Consider the following 13,727-nt stretch of genomic DNA (forward strand, 5'->3'; position numbering starts at 1 on the left):
GATGGCCCTCCTGTCAGTGCGTGTTTGAGGGTTTCCTGATTGGGGCGAGGGTTTTGGCGCAGTCGTCGATCCATTGCCTGAAGTTGCGGACAGCTGTGTCGGTGGGGTCGGTTGGTGGGTCTCGCGCGAGGGTGGTGATTAGTTGGTCTTGAGTGAGCTTGTTCCAGCTGCGGTGGGGGATGCGTTGCGGGTGTTTGTGCGTGGTGTGTTTCTTGAAGGAGAAGTGGATGCAGCGGTGGTCGGTCCAGTGGAGTTCGGTGGTGTGGCTGAAGGTGACGTGGTTGCTGGCGGAAAAGATGGGGTCGAGCGTGTGCCCAGTGGAGTGTGTTGGTGTCGTGACGAGTCCAAGGTTGGTGAGGTTGTTGAGCAGGGTGATGGAGTTGCTGTCATTGGCGTTCTCAATGTGGAAGTTCAGGTCTCTGAGGAGGATGTAGTCTGTGGAAGCGAGGGCGTGTGTGCTGATGACGTTGGAGATGGAGTCGCTGAACTGTGGTCAGGGTCCGGGGAGTCTGTAGATGAGGGTTCCTCTGAGGGTGGTGTTGGGATCGATGTGGATCTGGAAGTGCAGATATTCGGCAGTGCTGAGGGTGTCTTCGGTGCTTGTCGAGATTCTGAGGGTGGTCCTGTGGATGATGGCGATTCCTCCTCTTGCTTTGTTGGTTTGGTCTCTGCGGGTGATCTTGTATCCCTTCAGGATGGCTTTGGAAATGTCGGGCGCCGAGGAGGGGTTCATCCAAGTCTCCGTCAGGAAGGCGACGTCCGGGAAGGATGAGTCGAGTAGGTCCCAGAGTTCAATGGCGTGCTTGTGGAAGGAGCGGTGTTGAGAAGTTTGCATCTGAGATGGTTGTGATCTGCTCTGGTGGGAGGGGCCAGCCATGCCATTTTTCGGTGGCTGGTAAAGCGGCATCTTCGGCAGGTTAAGGTTTCGTTGGTGAGCTTCGGGGTGGCCTGGAAGCAGGTGGGCGAACGGCCGGCGTTGAGTTTGTGGAGGAATTTGGTGTCGTATCGGCGTCAGGTGACATGGCGCTCGCAGGAGCCAGGGGGTCTGATTATTTCCTATACATAATATTTCCTATTCATAAATTCCCAAATAAATCAATCAGAGTGCCAACAAGAAATGGCATTGTCAATATTTTCCTGTGAATTTAGTAATATTTAGATGGGGATGTAGTAGGGGGCGAGGTGGCACAAGCAGAGGCTAATTTGGTCAATGTACAGCCCACTGATACCGACCAGCCCCGCCAGCACATAACTTTGTCTGTCCAGGTAAGCTATGAAGGGGTGACCTGTGTCTAGCCTGGGTGTTATATAGTGATGCCCATGGACATCTATCCCTCCTGGCCCGCACTATAACACTCAGGGGCTGGGCAGCCATCACATATGGGTACAGAATAGACCCTTCTACTGACCCTCTGGCACTGCTAGGGTTCATGTCCATCACCCAGCACTGAAGCAGCTGAAGAGACCTCCTGTACACCACCGGGCAGCAGAGGGCTCTAATGTGACTATGCAGACCCCGACCAGATACTCACTATCGCCCCTTCTTGCCATCTCCCGATGTCCATCAGATAGGGGTGCCATGTACCCCACCCCAGCTGACCTCTCCACCATTTCTCAATCCAGCCTCTGGCTGCTCGGCTTCTATGGTGGTAAAGAGAATGCACAATAACTGAGGCCTCCTGGTGCTCACAGACTCTAGCCGGCCTCGTCGCAGCCGTCAATACCGTCACTCTTTGACGAGTTTCACTTTCGTTTTCTTTCTGTGCGAGGTAAGAGAGCCAGGGACCTGTCCTGCGAATATAACATGTGCGGGTATGCAGCGCCCCCGTGTGGCCGCAGGCGGTACTTCCCAGCGTTACTTTGACTCGGAGGAGGTGCTGTAGCCGAGCCTGGTATTTAACTGACTGGCTGTCCGCCTGAGGGAGTCGCAGTCAAGGCGCTATCAGCAGAGTTCGGGAGCTCCTGGAGGCAGGTGAGTGAGTGATCTCTGACTGCAAGGACTCGCCGTTAGTGGGGGAGGGGGGGGGGGGGCTGACCATGGCCCCCGCTGCCCCCCCATGCAGATAGAGAGGGGGGGGCAATATTCATTCTTGGTGAATGAATCGAGTGAAATACACTTGCATAAAGGGGCAGGGTGAGGGCGTAATAATGTGCTTAGCGCTCACTGAGGTCTTCAAGGCGCTGCGAGAGGGGCTCGGTCATTGGTTCGAGATTTGTAATCGTCTCTTCATGAGTAAGTACGAGATGAGCTCTCCTCTTAGCTGTATGTGAAGGGCTCTTTAGGCATGAATTGTTATGTCAGCCTCTTGGCGCTATATTAGTGTTCTTTAGATGGGTTGCTGTGTTGTATGACACTCCTTTTTCCTGTGAATGTTGACATGATTCACAGTGCAATCCATACCCATAGATGACGTAAATCTTTACATCAAATCTTCGAAGTACACTTGAATTCAAAAGTAAGTTTAAACGCATTCATTTGCGAACTGGGCCCGATGTGTTCTTTGTGAATCTAGAGCGGGAGGCTGTCTCTGACATTCATCATTACTGTGCGCTAGTGTACGCATTAAGTTCCAAGGTCTTTTTCAAGGTATAGCCTGCATTAAAGGGAGGATCATCAAACTGCACAGTGATCACACTTCAGAATCTACGGCTCAGAGGTACCAACACATACAATTCCATTTGCTGCCCAAGTTTTAAGCTGAACTGAGAAAACAGACCCTACATTAATGTACTTTTACCTGACAAAAGCGACTTAGCTGTAAGTCTATGCCAGCCTGTGTGGGAGCAGTTCTGTTGCAACAATAGGTATGTGGAGGATAGACCCACTAGCCTATGCCAGCCCGGTGTGGGAGCAGTTCTGTTGCAACAATAGGTATGTGGAGGATAGACCCACTAGCCTATGCCAGCCCGGTGTGGGAGCAGTTCTGTTGCAACAATAGGTATGTGGAGGATAGACCCAATAGCCTATGCCAGCCCGGTGTGGGAGCAGTTCTGTTGCAACAATAGGTATGTGGAGGATAGACCAATAGCCTATGCCAGCCCGGTGTGGGAGCAGTTCTGTTGCAACAATAGGTATGTGGAGGATAGACTAATAGCCTATGCCAGCCTGGTGTGGGAGCAGTTCTGTTGCAACAATAGGTATGTGGAGGATAGACTAATAGCCTATGCCAGCCCGGCGTTGGAGCAGTTCTGTTGCAACAATAGGTATGTGGAGGATAGACCCAATAGCCTATGCCAGCCCGGTGTGGGAGCAGTTCTGTTGCAACAATAGGTATGTGGAGGATAGACCCAATAGCCTATGCCAGCCCGGTGTGGGAGCAGTTCTGTTGCAACAATAGGTATGTGGAGGATAGACCCACTAGCCTATGCCAGCCCGGTGTGGGAGCAGTTCTGTTGCAACAATAGGTATGTGGAGGATAGACCCAATAGCCTATGCCAGCCCGGTGTGGGAGCAGTTCTGTTGCAACAATAGGTATGTAGAGGATAGACCCAATAGCCTATGCCAGCCCGGTGTAGGAGCAGTTCTGTTGCAACAATAGGTATGTGGAGGATAGACCCAATAGCCTATGCCAGCCCGGCGTTGGAGCAGTTCTGTTGCAACAATAGGTATGGGGAGGATAGACCCAATAGCCTATGCCAGCCCGGTGTGGGAGCAGTTCTGTTGCAACAATAGGTATGTGGAGGATATACCCAATAGCCTATGCCAGCCCGGCGTTGGAGCAGTTCTGTTGCAACAATAGGTATGGGGAGGATAGACCCAATAGCCTATGCCAGCCCGGTGTGGGAGCAGTTCTGTTGCAACAATAGGTATGTGGAGGATAGACCTACTAGCCTATGCCAGCCCGGTGTGGGAGCAGTTCTGTTGCAACAATAGGTATGTAGAGGATAGACCTACTAGCCTATGCCAGCCCGGTGTGGGAGCAGTTCTGTTGCAACAATAGGTATGTGGAGGATAGACCAATAGCCTATGCCAGCCCGATGTGGGAGCAGTTCTGTTGCAACAATAGGTATGTGGAGGATAGACCCACTAGCCTATGCCAGCCCGGTGTGGAAGCAGTTCTGTTGCAACAATGGGTATGTGGAGGATAGACCCAATAGCCTATGCCAGCCCGGTGTGGGAGGAGTTCTGTTGCAACGATAGGTGTGTGGAGGATAGACCCACTAGCCTATGCCAGCCCGGTGTGGGAGCAGTTCTGTTGCAACAATAGGTATGTGGAGGATAGACCCACTAGCCTATGCCAGCCCGGTGAGGAAGCAGTTCTGTTGCAACAATGGGTATGTGGAGGATAGACCCACTAGCCTATGCCAGCCCGGTGTGGGAGCAGTTCTGTTGCAACAATAGGTATGTGGAGGATAGACCCACTAGCCTATGCCAGCCTGGTGTGGGAGCAGTTCTGTTGCAACAATAGGTATGTGGAGGATAGACCCACTAGCCTATGCCAGCCCGGTGTGGGAGCAGTTCTGTTGCAACAATAGGTATGTGGAGGATAGACCCACTAGCCTATGCCAGCCCGGTGTGGGAGCAGTTCTGTTGCAACAATAGGTATGTGGAGGATAGACTCACTAGCCTATGCCAGCCCGGCGTGGGAGCAATTCTGTTGCAACAATAGGTATGTGGAGGATAGGCCCACTAGCCTATGCCATCATGGTGTAGGAGCAGGTCTGTTGCAACAATAGGTATGTGGAGGATAGTCCCACTAGCCTATGCCAGCCCGGTGTGGGAGCAGTTCTGTTGCAACAATAGGTATGTGGAGGATAGGCCCACTAGCCTATGCCATCATGGTGTGGGAGCAGGTCTGTTGCAACAATAGGTATGTGGAGGATAGGCCCACTAGCCTATGCCATCATGGTGTGGGAGCAGTTCTGTTGCAACAATAGGTATGTGGAGGATAGGCCCACTAGCCTATGCCAGCATGGTGTGGGAGCAGGTCTGTTGCAACAATAGGTATGTGGAGGATAGACCCACTAGCTTATGCCAGCCCGGTGTGGGAGCAGTTCTGTTGCAACAATAGGTATGTGGAGGATAGACCCACTAGCCTATGCCAGCCCGGTGTGGGAGCAGTTCTGTTGCAACAATAGGTATGTGGAGGATAGACCCAATAGCCTATGCCAGCCCGGTGTGGGGGCAGTTCTGTTGCAACAATAGGTATGTGGAGGATAGGCCCACTAGCCTATGCCATCATGGTGTGGGAGCAGTTCTTTTGCAACAATAGGTATGTGGAGGATAGACCCACTAGCCTATGCCAGCATGGTGTGGGAGCAGGTCTGTTGCAACAGTAGGTATGTGGAGGATAGACCCACTAGCCTATGCCAGCCCGGTGTGGGAGCAGTTCTGTTGCAACAATAGGTATGTGGAGGATAGACCCACTAGCCTATGCCAGCATGGTGTGGGAGCAGGTCTGTTGCAACAATAGGTATGTGGAGGATAGACCCACTAGCCTATGCCAGCCCGGTGTGGGAGCAGTTCTGTTGCAACAATAGGTATGTGGAGGATAGACCCAATAGCCTATCCCAGCCCGGTGTGGGAGCAGTTCTGTTGCAACAATAGGTATGTGGAGGATAGACCCAATAGCCTATGCCAGCCCGGTGTGGGAGCAGTTCTGTTGCAAGAATAGGTATGTGGAGGATAGACCCACTAGCCTATGCCAGCCCGGTGTGGAAGCAGTTCTGTTGCAACAATGGGTATGTGGAGGATAGACCCAATAGCCTATGCCAGCCCAGTGTGGGAGCAGTTCTGTTGCAACAATAGGTATCTGGAGGATAGACCAATAGCCTATGCCAGCCCGGTGTGGGAGCAGTTCTGTTGCAACAATAGGCATGTGGAGGATAGACCCCAAAGCCTATCCCAGCCCGGTGTGGGAGCAGTTCTGTTGCAACAATAGGTATGTGGAGGATAGACCCAATAGCCTATGCCAGCCTGGTGTGGGAGCAGGTCTGTTGCAACAATAGGTATGTGGAGGATAGACCCAATAGCCTATGCCAGCCCGGTGTGGAAGCAGGTCTGTTGCAACAATAGGCATGTGGAGGATAGACCCCAAAGCCTATCCCAGCCCGGTGTGGGAGCAGTTCTGTTGCAACAATAGGTATGTGGAGGATAGACCCAATAGATATGCCAGCCCGGTGTGGGAGCAGTTCTGTTGCAACAATAGGTATGTGGAGGATAGACCCAATAGCCTATGCCAGCAGAGTGCTCACCACCACAGAATAACAGTACTTGAGAGAATAGTCATTCAGTGAGAGTGCAGCCATTTAATTTGCACTTGTGTGGACAATTCTTTGTAGTGCACACTATTTCCAGTCTCATGAACCAACCCACCCTTGAGGATTGAAAAGTGGTTACTCCATTTTCAGGAGTAGTAGAGGCACAAGAAACTGAAGAATAGTTGAGATATGCATTTGCAAGATTGCAGCCATGACCACTATCCGTGGACAGGATCATACAACTGACTGCCAGCACTGAATGTCTACAGATGGCCCTGCATGGAAGCCACACTGGGAGCTGGACTGCTCTGAAGAGTTATAAGTCGCACCGCACCCTCAAACCACAATGAGTTTCACACACCATTGTAAAATGTCTGGCACGAACTGGTTTCCACAACAGCGGGGTATGTGCTTAGAGGCCAGAGGCTGCTTACTTCCAAACACTTCACAATGCCACTAGTTCACCTGGTCCATGGGGGAGACAAAGATGTGATGACAAACAAAAGCAGATTTAGAATTAAACTGTGGTTTCATCAGTTGGATGAGCTTGTAAGGGTTGTGATGGCATGTCATTTGTGTCCTGCAGCCGGGTGCCAGAATCCTCCACTCCAGTGATCGTTGACGTTTGTTTTTAGGGGGACATGGTGCAAGCAGCAACTTCAGGAGCCTCCTGGACGGATGCCATCTATTTGTGATGGTGGATGATTATTCTAAATTGCTGACGGGGGAGATAGTGTCTTCAACTGCAAGTTGATCTCAAAACTGGAGAAGATTATGGCTATTCTTTGGTTTTTGAAGGAGTTGCACATGGACAACAGACCCTTGTTTCAGAGGCAAGAGTATAGGGACTATTCGAAGTCATTAAACATCTCTAACGGCAAAATAACTCTGATGCTTCACCAAGAATTTTGGATTGTCTATGCCAACCAACAGTGCCTTGAACACGCAATAAATTAATTTGTTCTCCTCATGTGACAACCAGATGCAAAATGTGCATGAAATGTGTCACCTTTGATGTCATCACACATCATCCAAGCTGGACCCTCAACAAGAGTGGCCCAGGTCATGGCATGATGGTGACCATATTATTAGGAGTTGAAGAATTCACTAGGAACATATCATTTTATAGGAAGCTCTGGGATGAGATTGTGGATGGAAGGGACTCAGGAGGTGGCAGTGGAGGTTTCCCTGGCCATTTCTTTGGAGGCCAAAATCCCAAAAGTGCCTGAGAAAGCCAGGGATTTGTGTCAGCCCCGAGCAAACAGAGAAAGACAACTTGAAGAGTGAGATAGTCAAACGGAGCAAGATGTCTTGCAGTTGGGGCGATCATCTGGAACGGTGTCCATTAGGAGAAAGCACCCCCATTACAATTTCTCTGCTCTTCCAGCTCTATCCATGAGGGACCAGGAATACAAGAATTAAGGGTACAGTCATCTGAAATAGATGGACGTATTTTGGAGTGACAAACCAGGGGTTGGGAGTGGACAGATGTTAAAAACAAAAAAGCTGTTGTCTTTACCATGTTTGGTGTCAAACGTAATGTTTGAATGTCAGGTGCGGGTTGGCCCATGAATGGGGGTGGGAATCATGTGGATCCTCAGGATGTAATGGTTTTACCCAAGGTGAGGTAACTAAAGTTAATAAAAATGGTGCAAGCCTGGCAGTTGGGGCCTGTACAAGGTGACCAGCTAGTTAAGCAGTATGTGACTACTTGTCCTGGGAATGTGGCAGTGTGCTAAGTGCTAGTGCAACAGTATCTCTTCTGGAATTAGAGCATCTGCTGTATGCTTATTTAGGTCCTCTTTCAGGGGTATGCAGGTATATGCATGAGGGGTTGGGTAACGCTCATCTGTTTCTGGCTCGGGGATTCTGTTCGCTGCTTCATGGACACAGAATGCTGAAGAAGAGTTTCTCCTTCTCATGTGGAAGTATGAGCTGCTCCTCGTGAGTGGGCTCCCCTGGACCCTGTGTCATTCCTCACTGAGGACATAATTTGAGCTGTTTGGAAAGTAAATAAATAAACAATATCTTTGTGCAGCATCTTCAGGAAATTGAGACTCTCTGCTGCAATACAACAGTCCTAACCACTGCACGTACAGTGGGTGAGGAATTCTGAGCCCAGCCCTGATGGACTACTCTGATTACCAGGAAGAGAAGTAGGCAGACCCCCAATATGTTCAAATAAGTCAAGTGCTAACACTCTGTGATGAGTAACAAACACATACAATCTATTCAGAGCCCTTGCCATGCTACCTTTGACATGGGTCTCTCGAACAATAAAATGCAATGGGTCTGCTAGAATGGTAAAATGATCAGCAGGTTCTCACAAGGACACTGCACCAGGGAGTTACAGCACTATTGGATCTGACCTTCTCCGCAAGGTCACTCCAAACGTTTGCTAAAATCAGGGGTTGTGTATTGGGACCAAGGGAAGGAGTCCTTTAGTGAGTTTTCATGTCTAGATAGGGAGTGTTGGAAACGGGTAGCGTGATGCAGAGCGGGCGGGCCAAACTCTGGAGGAAATGTGCAAAGCATCCACGCAGTACACACAGGCGACACACAAGGCACACTACAAAAAGAGACACTGCACCAGTTTAGGTAAAAAAGAACTTTTGCATTGTCAAAACCACAAGGTGTCAGGTAATCTCTACACTGCGCCAACCGGCGCTCGGTTCAAATTTACAGGGGGGAATTATGTACAGGGCAGGGCCAATCGGGCCCCTGCCGGAATCATGGCGACTTAGAAAACAATGAAAATAAGTCCATTAGCCTCAAACCTGCAAGGAAATTATCATGGCATAACATTAAGCAATAATCCGGAACACCTGTAATAAAAATAGCATGGCATTCCTCTATGCATCACCAATATGAGTCACTCCTGAGCCTGAGGCAGAAATTAGGGTAGGCAGTGGATCAACCCATCAAACCCTGGCGTCTAAAAATAGCGCTGCACAGAGCAAAACAATAGCGCTTCCCATAGAGCCTTTTAACATAGCGCTGCACCTAGTAAGGCGATAGCGCTTTAAAACAGGCATATACACATAGCGCTGCAAATAGCAAGGCATTAGCACTTTAAACCATGGCATTCGACATAGCGCTGCACATAGCATGGCAATAGCGCTTTAAAACATAGCCTTTCACACGGCGCTGCACATAGCAATGCAATAGCGCGTTAAAACAGTGCCTTTACCATAGTGCTGCACAAAACAAGGCAATAGCGCGTTAAAACAGGGCATATAAACATAGCGCTGCACATAGCAATGCAATAGCACTTTAAACCTACCATTCACCATAGCGGTGCACATAGCAATGTAATAGGGCTCCCAAAAACATGGCACTTAAACATAGCGCCGCACAGAGCAATAGTTCCCCAGCTCTAAATATGGCATGGAACCCAGGCGCTACACATCTAATTGATCACAGCGCTCCAACGGGGCCTTAAGCTTGGTCTTCCCCTTCTACATGTCCCCCTAACGTGGTAACCATGCAGCAGTGGGCCCACCCGCCGTGAGCTAGGTAAGAGCCCCCTTTCCTGGACTCCACAACAGTCTTGCCCCCTCGGTGCAGTTCAGTTTCCAAGAACGGGGCCGTTGAAGTGTCCACTTGTTGGAGCCCCCCCTTCTGGGACTCCAAAGTCCACCATGGCCCCAGCCGTTGCAGTTGCCCACTGGCCTGCGGGGCAGCTGTGCGGAGGGCACCAAGTTCTCACACTGTTGGGGTCCCCTCCGGGACTTGGAAGGGCAGGAAATGCCTCCTCAGCCGGTACAGGCCCAACGGGGCCCTCCAGGCAGCCAACGGGGGCGGGCACCGACTGTGTGCCCCGAATTCACCCCCCCCACCGAGGCGATGCTGAGCCCCACTCACCGGCTCACAGGCGGCTTCCTCGGGCGTCTCTGGGGGCAGGCACCTCTCCTCGGTGCCAGACTTCATCCCCTTCACCCGGGCCCCCTGCTGGGACCCGGGTCTTCTTCCACGGTGTCTCTCCTCACAGGCGAGAGCCCCGCCAGGATTCCGGCGACACTCGGGGCTCTCCTCTCCGCACGGGGAGCCCCCACCGTCACTTGGGCACTTCCTCGCCAGGGGGGAGGCGGGGTAGGCTCCCGCTCTCCCCGGACTTCTTCGACCGGCGTCCTCCGGTCTTGTCTTCGGCTGCACTCGGGTCTTCACCCGGGCCCCCTCCTGGGACCCAGGACTTCTCGGGGCCGATGCGCGGGGCTCCCCTCACGGCATGGGAGCCCTGCGAGAGCGCAAACGTCCTCTGGTCACCGTCCAGTGCGGGGTAGGCTCCAGCCTGGATTCTTCTTCCTGGTCGGCTCCAGAGGCCCACGCCCGCAGCCGCCAATCACAGCGCAGTCTGCGGGGGCGCGGCCTGACGGACGAATGGCACAGCGGCGGGGGCGGCATTTGGCAGTCCGCCCCGTCAGGTGACACAGGCCTTGGCTTCCAGGCCTAGCGCGGCCCTTGCTGGATGGCTTCAGGCCTAACGAGGCCTTCGCTGAGTTCCGGCGGCCCTCTCCACCCTGGGGGCCACGTTACCTCGGCTGCGACGGCAGCGACGGGGCCCCGGGCTTCTCTGCGGGCCCCAGTGATGGCGGGGGTAATCTTTCCGGCCCTGGGCCGCAGCGGTGAGTTTTCTTTTTGGGTTCCCCGACGGGGGTGGCAGAAATTAAGGGCTGGCCTCTAGCCTGGGGGGTGGCGGCTTATTCGGCGCTCAATGCCCCCTTTCTCCCACAATGATGCCCTAGTTCAGGGCAGGCAGGCTGGGAGGCGGCAGGCCACACGCCAGGGCCAGAACACAGTCCCAAAGGATGTAGCGCTCACCAGCTATCACGCTCTCCTTCCACGGGCAGCTTGGATTTAGCGCTCTCCTTCCAGGGGCAGCTTGGAGATAGCGCTCTCCTTCCAGGGGCAGCTTGTAGATAGCGCTCTCCTTCCAGGGGCAGCTTGTAAATAGCGCTCTCCTTCCAGGGGCAGCTTGTAAATAGCGCTCTCTGGTTCCTGCCCCTTGATTGAGGGTTTCTTGAGGGGGGAAGTTGCGTTGGTGGCTGAAGGCGAACTAATTAGTCTCTGCCTGTCGTCCCTGGATTCTCCTCTCGCCGGGCCAGATCAGTGGGTAGTTCAGGATCCCTCACTCACTTGAAAGGCAGCACCTAAGCCCTGTCACTTTCAGAGGCATAGGTCCCTGACTAATCCTACCGCCTAAAACTCCTGCGAGGGCTTCTCCAGGTCTGCGTTGCCACAACTATATCTTTCCCTCGCCCTGTGGACAGTAGAGGGGGGTAGGTAGGCTCAGGGCCCAGCACACAGGCCTATGTGGCGGTAACCCCTGGCAGCAGGTCCCCTCTCTCCCTGGTCCACCATCTGACTGAGCACATGGCAACCCAGCTCCGCCCTTTATACGCCCCTCACCCCACCTTCCAGACAGTGCCAGAAGCTTCTAGAAGCGTCTGGGGAAACTGGCTCTAACTGGCTTAGGGGGAGGGGTAGAGCACCCTGGGTGCCAGGCTTCCCTCCGAAAGCTGGGGCTGCTGGGAAATAACCACTAGACTGTCAACCTAGCTCATTCAAACGGCGCAACCACACAGCTTTGGCATCCATTTTAAATTACATTTTTAAAATGGGGAAACTCAGTCTGCACACATTCAATCGTTGCATTTACACATGTGGTTTCCCAGAAAAGCGAAACATTTCTGGGAAAAGGGCCAAGTCCAACAGATAGGTTCTCTGATGGGAGTGACTCCCTGGGATCCCAAGTGTGGTATTGTCACACTAAACGTCTCTTCGTTAGCTGAACCCATTTTTGTTAGCTTTTCAGTGCTAAAGTGTTTGAGCTCTCTCAATTAAATATGGTAAAACCACTCTACCCCTGCTTGGTGCATTTAATGTACTTATAAGCTCCTCGTAAATGATGCTATGGGTGCCCAAGACTTGCAAATTGAATGCTGTTAGTGGGCAGCAGCACTCACTGTGCCACCCACTAAAGTAGCCTTTGAATGAAATGAAATAGGATCTTGTAAAGCGCATGGCTACCCGGGAGCATCCCAGTGCTGAGCGGAGCCAGAGTGAGCGACCAGAGTTTATGGGAAGAGCCAGGTCTTCATGTGCTTTCGAAATATGAGGTGGTTAGGTTCCCTACGGGGGTGAAGTGGGAGAGTGTTCCAGAGTTTGGCAGCATTGTATTAAAAAAGCCTGCCCCCGCTTCTGGCTCTCTTGATTCTGGGCACTTCAGCCAAATGGAACGTGTCGAAGCGAAAGTTTCTGGGGGGTTTATACGGACGGATCAAGGCGTAAATGATGGGTGGTCCATTCCCTTCCAGAGACTTGTGGGCCACGCAGAGAGCCTTGAAATGGAAGCCAGTGCAGGAAGCGTAGTGTGAATTGGGGGCCCCAAGATATAGGGCGTTCCCAAAATCAATTCTGGATAGGATCAGGGTCTGTATCAGTAGCTTTTTTGCTAGGAATGGAAGTAGGGGGAGTACTTTACGGCTCATTTTGAGCAGACCGTAGCATGAAGCGACCGTCTTCCTGGCTTGGGTTTTGAAGGAGAAGTCTTGGTCAAGCCAGATGCCTACGTTTTTTATTTCAGATTTTGGGGCCGGCACCCTACTCATACAGGCTGGCCAGAGGGCATTCAGGTTGACACTTAAGTGGTTACCAAGCATCATCAGCTCGGTTTTGTCACCATTGAGTTTAAGATGAGAAAGACTCATCCTCTTAGCCACTTCCTCCAGACAGGCGTGGAGGTCAGTGGGCGACTGGTTAGCTTCATTCAGTGCTGCGACCAGCTGCGTGTCATCAGCGTAAGACACAATGTGGATCCCAAAGGGGGCGACGATGTCCGCCAGAGGAGCCATATAAACATTAAAAAGAGTTGGGCTCAGGGAAGAGCCCTGGGGGACTCCGCACTGTAGGGGTAATCGGTCTGACGTGATGTTGTCTTCAAACAACTGAAAGGACCTACCTTCCAGGAAGGATTGAAGCCAGGAGAGAGCTGGGCCAGACACTTCTATATTCCTGAGACGGTGAACCAGATTTTGATGGTTCACAGTGTCGAAGGCTGCACTCATGTCAAGGAGGATGATAGCAGATGAACCTGCTGAGTCAAGAATCTTTCTTGATTGCTCCACTACTGCTATCAGAGTGGTTTTGGTTCCTTGGCGAGGACGAAAACCTGTTTGTGATTGGTTGAGCAGGTCGTGTGACTCAAGGAACGCCAAAAGTGTACGATTAACATGTTTTTCTGTGATTTTGCTCACTCCAGGAAGGAGCGAGATAGGCCGATAGTTACCAAGGTCCTTAGGGTCGAGATGAGGTTTCTTTATTAGTGCTTTTACCATGGCTCTTTTCCACTCGGGGGGGCCAAACCCGAGCTGAAGGAGGCATTGATCACACTAAGGATGCAAGGGGCAACGATGGATACTGCAATTTTTAGAATGTTTAGTGGTGCGGGGTCGAGTGGCGACCCACGTTTGACAGAGGCTAGAATGGGTAAAAAGTATTCCAAAGTCAGAGGATTAAAAGCCTCC

The 13,727-nt window shown here is 51.9% G+C and overlaps 1 protein-coding gene across 1 annotated transcript in view; it reads left to right on the forward strand.

Moving 5' to 3' along the window:
- The first annotated feature begins 1,940 nt into the window (after positions 1 to 1,940).
- LOC146829954 (GTPase IMAP family member 4-like) overlaps positions 1,941 to 13,727 on the forward strand; it is a 214,127-nt gene continuing 202,340 nt past the window's right edge. The window contains exon 1 of the mRNA XM_085603992.1: positions 1,941 to 1,972. The gene's annotated coding sequence lies outside the window, so the exon portion shown is untranslated. The remainder of the gene's footprint in view (positions 1,973 to 13,727) is intronic.

Source organism: Triturus cristatus, chromosome 5_1 (genome assembly GCF_964204655.1).
Source record: "Triturus cristatus chromosome 5_1, aTriCri1.1, whole genome shotgun sequence".
Lineage (NCBI taxonomy): Eukaryota > Metazoa > Chordata > Amphibia > Caudata > Salamandridae > Triturus > Triturus cristatus.